The sequence below is a fragment of the Eucalyptus grandis genome, chromosome 2 (genome assembly GCF_016545825.1).
Source record: "Eucalyptus grandis isolate ANBG69807.140 chromosome 2, ASM1654582v1, whole genome shotgun sequence".
Classification (NCBI taxonomy): Eukaryota; Viridiplantae; Streptophyta; class Magnoliopsida; order Myrtales; family Myrtaceae; genus Eucalyptus; species Eucalyptus grandis.
In genome coordinates this window covers 39,914,198-39,921,624 of record NC_052613.1, presented here as the reverse complement: position 1 = coordinate 39,921,624, position 7,427 = coordinate 39,914,198, and the positions used below count along the sequence as shown (strand labels likewise).

General features: G+C 40.6%; 1 long non-coding RNA gene across 4 annotated transcripts; it reads right to left on the bottom strand.

Moving 5' to 3' along the window:
- Positions 1-1,273: 1,273 nt before the first annotated feature.
- LOC120290305 lies at positions 1,274-6,502 on the bottom strand. 4 transcript variants are annotated; one of them, XR_005548201.1, is made up of 10 exons: positions 6,138-6,502; positions 5,837-6,048; positions 3,141-5,631; positions 2,804-3,064; positions 2,559-2,734; positions 2,292-2,399; positions 1,995-2,206; positions 1,794-1,902; positions 1,473-1,721; positions 1,274-1,396 (listed from the first exon to the last, which is right to left on the bottom strand). It is a non-coding gene; the product is annotated as an uncharacterized LOC120290305 (long non-coding RNA). The 4 variants fall into 4 exon arrangements; XR_005548200.1 differs by having other exon boundaries at positions 1,473-1,715; XR_005548202.1 differs by having other exon boundaries at positions 1,473-1,715; positions 2,303-2,399.
- Between the last annotated feature and the right edge of the window lie 925 nt (positions 6,503-7,427).

The following is a 7,427-nucleotide window of genomic DNA, read 5'->3' as shown; positions in this document are numbered from 1 at the left end:
TCTTCACCTCACAATTCCTAATTAGAAGCACTATCGTTGCAAGATACAACTCTTATATGAAGTCTTTTACTAGACATTCCTCAATGTACTCAAACTTTTGAATTTCAAGAAATTTAAAAAAATTGAGTGTGCCATGGCTTATGGATATTGCTTATAACATTTTCAATATTTGTGGCTTAAGCATAAGTTTAGAAAGTTTGGGGGTAATGGCCCCTCTAGCTCACCTTTTAATTAGTCTTCGCTATAAGTTTGCAAGGTATTTGTCAAATATCTTAACTTCAACGCTCCGCTGTTTTAGCAACACATCAAAGAGCTCATGTTATTTTATCTAATATTACTAAACATATAAGTTACAACATATCACTATGCAACTTTAATACAACATAACACCAAAGAGCACGGTAATCTGTAAAAGATTATAGATCATTTTAAGGAAAACTACAACGATGGTCCTTGTATTTATTGCATATATTCAATTTTGATCCCCTTAATTGATCTCGGGACGAGTTTGCTCCCTAAACTAATCTCCCGTCAATTTCCGGACACATTGTGTATTTTCATCCAAATATTGATGGAAAATGCTAAATTAGCGATGGATATAAACACGTGGCACTAACTTGCAATAAACAAATTAATAGGGCATATTGAATTTTGGCCCTTGTACTTTTTTTTTTTTTTTATAGAGATTTGGGCCCTAAACTAACCCGCCATCATAAATTTCAGACAAATTTCGTTTTTATTTGTCCAATTACAAACAGAAAGTCTAGGTGTTAAAGATTAACATAGAGAGTCAGACATTTACAGTTTGTTTAGTAAATCAGAGACCTAGTAGTAATTCTCCATAAATGGTTACTTGAGTATTGCTTTTCGGAATCGGCCTCTAAGCACCAAACAAATTTGAACCATTTTAGACTGAAGGCTCATTTATTTCGTGGAAAATAAATTATTTGAAAAGTATTTATTTAAAAATGATCGCTTGTATTGCTTAAAATAATTAGTTAATGGAAAATATTTTCATTATTGATAACAATTTATGTCTAAATATTTTCATGGAAAATGAAAATGTTTTTCATTTATTCATTTTTATAAGTTATACACATGAACATTTTTAAAAAAAATTAAATATTTGTTTTAGTGAAGCAAATGGAGCCAATCATCAACTTTTTTTTTATTGTCAATCCATATAGACACATCACGAATTGCAGCACTATGTCAAAAATTGGGACGATTATGCTCAGAAAAAGAAATTGAAGAATGGCATGTTCAACCCCCACCTGAAGCAGTTGAGGAATGTAAGTTGACTTTAATAGGTAAGATTTCCTCGAATCCTTCCTTTAATTTCCAAGCTTTCCAATCGGTTTTGAAGAGGGCATGGAAGTCAGAGAAGGTTGAACTCCTGCAACGAGAAGAGGGTATTTATCTAGCCAAATTCAGGTCTCAAGCGGAAAAACAAAGAGTTCTAGACACTGGACCTTGGCAATTTTCGGGCCACCTCATTAATTTCAAACCTTGGGTCGCCGACACACCTCTGCACTGTTATGACTTTTCTACCTGTGCGTTCTGGGTTCAGGTTATTGGCCTACCTCTTGAATGCTGTACCGATGATATGATTCGTAAAGCAGTAAGTACCGTTGGCCCTGTTTTGCAAATAAAATCTGATTTTGTTCCTGGATCCACCCTCCGAGCTGGTCGAGCACGGATTGAACTGCCGTTATCTGAACCTTTAAAGGTCGGTCGACTCATTAAATACAATAACCACACTCTCTGGCTGGATTTTAAGTACGAAAGATTACCTCACTACTGTTACTCCTGTGGTCGATTGGGTCATTACACTGATGCTTGTCCGTCTATCCTTTTTGAGGAAACTATGATAACGGACTCGGAGAAAACACCTTATGGTCCCTGGTTAAAAGCTGAAGTTCAGCAACATAGTCCATACTGGAAGGTTTATTATAGCAATCCATCAATGGAGGAGGAAAGGGAGGAATCTGTACCTGAGACACCTCCGTCCAATGCTCAACCACTCCCTCTTTTACCACCACCTCTCCCCCAGGCACCTCTTCCTGCGCAGCAAATGCATTCTGCATTGTCCAAGGCTGGTTCTGAGATAGTGAACTCTGCTACCCTCACCCATCATAGTATTTCTACTGCCCTAATTCCAGCAGATGCAAAGCTTAAAGGAGTGCAGATGCAGACATTGCCTCCCCTGGTAAAGAAGGGCAAGAGTTCTCGTCAGAGTATTAAAATAGGCCCTGCAAAGAAACCTAGACGTTATAACCCATATGATATACCTACTGAGCACCTGGGAGGTCTTGATGAGTCACTCTTATTGGATACTCCAATTATCATGGCGACTGAGGACAACATAAGGGCGTCGGTGGCTGGCCCACAACAGCCATCTGTGCAGAGATGAAAATCATCAGTTGGAACCGCTCGTGGGTTTGGGCAATCCCGACGCTTCAAGCTTTAAAAGCCCTTTTGGCAAAAGAAAAGCCTGACTTGCTTTTTTTGATGGAGACTAAGAATGGGGATGATGTTTTATCCCGGTTGCAACGTACCTTGCGGTTTTTGCATCTTCGAGTTTTCAGCCCGTTAGGCTCTGCGGGTGGCTTGGCTCTTTTTTGGAACGAGGGCTTTCAGTTGTCTGACTTTACTTCCTCTCGGTATTTTTTTGACTTCATCTGCAAAGATATTTCGGAGGCCAGGTCAATGCGGATTACTTGTATTCATGCTCCTGCAGTTTTTCATGACCGTCAGTTTATTTGGCAAACTTTGAGAAGATATAGCAGATCAAATGCCTTACCTTGGGTCTGCCTTGGTGATTTCAATGAAATTCTTCATCGCTGGGAGAAAATTGGTGCTCGACCTGCTGATTTTTACCGCATGACTTCTTTTCAAGATTTTCTTAATGATTGTAGTCTACTTGATCTTCCTTCTCATGGCTGCGCCTTCACTTGGTCAAATCATCGAGAAGGAGATGCCTTGGTCAAGGAACGTCTTGATAGAGCCGTGTGTAATGCGGACTGGCGCGTTTTGTTTCCACATGCTCAGGTACTTGCACTCCCTGCAATCGGTTCAGACCATGGTCCTCTGGTTTTAAATACTCATCCGAGCATAGTTCGAAGGAAAAGACATTTTACCTTTGAGATCTTCTGGAATCAGGATCCTCAGTGTCGTGCAGCTATTCAATCCTCTTGGAACTCTGTCTCAAGAAAAGACTCCCCGCTCTCCGACAAACTTCGTGCAGTTGCTATGGACTTGTCCATTTGGAGTCGTTCGAGGTTTTCTCATAATAGGCATCAGGCATCACAGTTGGAGCACCAGTTAGAATTGCTGACAAATCAGTATCCTACCTCACTTAATAAAGCACAGCAACAATTTGTAAAAACAGAACTCCATAAAGCATGGCAGAGGGAAGAACAATATTGGGCAATGCGCTCTAGGATAAATTGGTTAAGGTGGGGTGATCGTAATACTCATTTCTTTCATGCCACGACTCTCCAAAGAAGACAACGCAATCATATTTCAGTCTTACGAGATAATCACCAACAGTGGATTCGAGACCCTCACCAGCTCCAACAAATGACCACAGATCATTTTTCTCTCCTCTATACAACCTCTGGCCCTAGATGTTATCAACGAATTCTTCAACAATGCCCCCAAATGGTTACCACAGAAATGAACGACACGCTTCTAGCTCAGGTTACAATGGAAGAGGTTAAAGCAGCCACCTTTCAATTGGGTGCTTCAAAAGCCCCAGGCCCTGATGGTTTAACTGGTATGTTTTACCAATCTCATTGGGAGGTAATAAAGGAAGATATCTATCGGGCAGTGCAGAATTTTTTCAGTTCGGGATCTTTACCGGTGGCTTTAAATCGAACTGCCATAACATTGATTCCCAAAACCCCAAACCCAGAGTGCTTGGATCAATATAGACCTATTAGCTTGTGCAACTATGCTTATAAAATTTTCTCTAAAGTACTTGCTAACAGGTTAAAACCTTTACTGCCTGTTTTAATTTCTGAGGAACAGAGTGCATTTGTTGCTGGACGACAGATTCAGGATAATGTTCTTATGGTTCAGGAAGTGATTCACCAGCTTAGAACTAGGAAACGAAAGCATCATTTTCAAGCAGTTCTAAAAGTTGATATGCAGAAAGCCTATGATCGTATTGAATGGGATTTTCTTCAGGATTACCTACTTTGTTTAGGTTTTCAGCCTCATTGGGTACAGCTAGTCATGCAGTGCATCTCAACTACAACTTTGTGCGTTAAAATGAATGGTGATTATCTTCCGAGTTTTCATCCGACTAGAGGGCTTCGGCAGGGTGATCCTCTATCCCCCTATTTATTCATTATTGTTGCTAATCTCCTCTCACTCCTCATTAAGAATGCTCTCGATATGGGTTTGCTCAAAGGTATTAAATTGAATCAGTGGTGTCCCACTTTATCTCATTTGTTATTTGCTGATGATGCTGTATTTTTCCTCACTGGATCCCTGATGGAGTGCCAGAATCTATCTAACATCCTAAATCAGTATAGTTTGGCAACTGGACAGGCTATAAACCGAAACAAATCGGGCATTTTCTTCAGTCCTTCTTGCCCCATGTCTCTTCAAAACAACTTGGCAAGTGAATTAAGGGTTCCTATTTTACAGAGATGTGGGAAATACCTAGGGATACCTACTGATTGGGGCAGATCTAAGCGGGATATGTTTTCTTGGATCCTGACTAGAATTCAGTTGAAACTACAGGGGTGGAAGGAGAAGCTTATCTCTAAAGGAGGGAAGGAAGTTCTGCTTAAAACAGTGATTCAATCTATCCCCCAGTATGCCATGTCTGTTTTTAAGATTCCTAAGTCTTTATGTAAACTTATCGAACAGCGTATGGCTAATTTTTGGTGGAACAATGATACAAGCAAAGTTGGAATTCATTGGCAAAGTTGGAATAAACTGCAACATCGAAAAGAGGTAGGAGGTTTGGGTTTCAGAAAATTAATCAGTTTCAATGAAGCCATGCTTGGTAAGCAAGCGTGGCGTTTTATTCATCAACCATCCTCATTATGGGCTAAGTTTTTTAAAGGACTCTATTTTCATTCATCCACTTTTCTTAAAGCTACCAAAGGCTCTCGCCCATCATGGGGCTGGCAGAGCCTCTTGTGTGGACGAGCAGCTATCCTACCGAACATCCGTTGGTCAGTAGGAGATGGGCAATGCATTAACATCAGAACAGACAGATGGTTACCCATGGGTGTTCTAGGTGGACCAAAAGCCCAAGCAGAACCCCTTCTAGTAGCTGATCTTATTGATCAGTCTACTGGTTCTTGGAAAACAGACCTACTACATACTTTTTTCGACTTGCCAATTATCCAGGAAATCACAAACATTCAGATTCGACCAATTTGCACAAAAGATGCACTCATTTGGACAGCCACAAAGCAGGGTACTTATACTGTAAAGTCGGCATACCATGCAATTACTCAGACTAACCTCAATGGATCGATAGATGGTGCTTCTACTTCATACAGAACCCCTACCTGGTTCTGGCGAACTCTTTGGACTATGCCTGCTGCCCCTAAAGTTCGTATCTTCCTCTGGTCCCTTTGTAATGACGCCATAGCAACGAGGTACTACCTGCACCGAAGACACATTATAGACAGTCCGTGTTGCCCACTTTGTAAAACACAGATTCCTGAAACGACAGAACATCTGTTCTTACTATGTTCGTGGACTAAACAGGTCTGGTCACACTCTCAGATTGGTATATCTATTGATCCTACTACTATCCAGAGACTGGATTCATGGCTAGTATCAACGATTGCTAATGGGAACCGCTTACCTCGACTTGCGCTGATCGCAAATGTGCTGTGGCAGATCTGGAAGGGCCGAAATGGTTTCCTCTTCCGGGGTAAATTTCCTCATCCGACTGTTGTTGTAGAAGCCGCTTTAACAAATTCCCAAGTAGATCGACTGTCTTCGCCATCCTCTGCACACCAGAAGTCCTCCGTCTCTCAGATGGGGCATTTATGGCGTCCCCCGGATCCTGGTACACTGAAGATCAACATTGACGGCTCCTATCACCAAGGTAGCACACATGGTAGTATTGCTAGTATTTCCAGAGATCACCAAGGCAAACTTACCGATATCTTCTCAGCAAGGGTTGAAGCTTCTTCCGCTCTGCAGGTGGAGATCCAAGCCCTTTCTTTAGCCCTTCGTCATCTGCTGGATCAGGGGTTTCAGAACGCCTCCCTTGTCGTACATTCGGACAACCTCTCTCTGGTCGAAGTGATGAATCGACGGGCACAGCCGCCATGGCCGGATCGTCCTCTCTTCTCGGAGGCAGCCTTTCTACTCTCTCTCTTCCCCAACCTTTCGCTTGGTTTTTGCCCTAGGGAAGCAAATGCGGTTGCCGACTGGGCCTGTAAAGCCCATAATCGAAACCCTATGCTTAGCATATCCTCTCTTCATCCGCCCCTTCCGCTATTGAATTTGTTATGTGCGGATGCTCTTGCAGCTGGTTGTACGGATTTTTATCATTAATATATGCTGCTCTTTCACTGTTAAAAAAAAAAAAAAAAAAAAAAAAAAAATCCATATAGACACCACATATCAATCTCCAACGCTCGGTCAGCAAATTCTATCTGCATTTGGATGGAAAACAAAATTTACCTTGAGGATAAAAAAATTAGTTTACGAACCAAACTCATCACAAAATTGAACATGGGCAATAGTATAGGGACCATTTTTGTAACTTCTCCTCAATTTTTTTTATTCCACATTGACGCCACATGATTAGTACCAATTTTAACTCCAATGCCTAGTCAATATTTTCCGTCAACATTAGAACGGTAATGGAAGTAATAGAATAATTAAATAATAAACCACACATTTATATAATAGCTTAAGCTTTTAAAATAGCTGGTAGTGGTCACACAAAAATCTCATATTGTGTAAGAGCTGGACTTTTTGAGTTCGAATCTTTCTGGAACCCCAATTGCCTCCCTAGTTACATATTTCAACACTTAGTACTAATAAAACAAACCAGACTAAGCATGAGGTTGAGTGATAGAATAACTAATAATAAATTGTGACTTTATCTAATAATTTAGTTTTTAGAATAGTTAGCAATATCTCTACCAAAATCTCACAGGAAGGATCGTCTTAGAATCGTGATTGGGGATTAATCACATGACAAGATACTATGACCAAAATTGAATATGGACAATAGTACAAAGCTATTTTTGTAATTCTCCATCATTTTATATGAATTTAACCGGACCAAAATTCAAAGAAGGAAGTGACCCATGGATTTGTCTCCCTAAACAAACTGCAATTTGAATTTTGACTTTCTCAAGTATCGGTTAGAGCTCTTCTCAGCTCCAATTCGAGAAAACATTAGGTGCCTCGGTAGTGCCGTGACACTAGTGTCT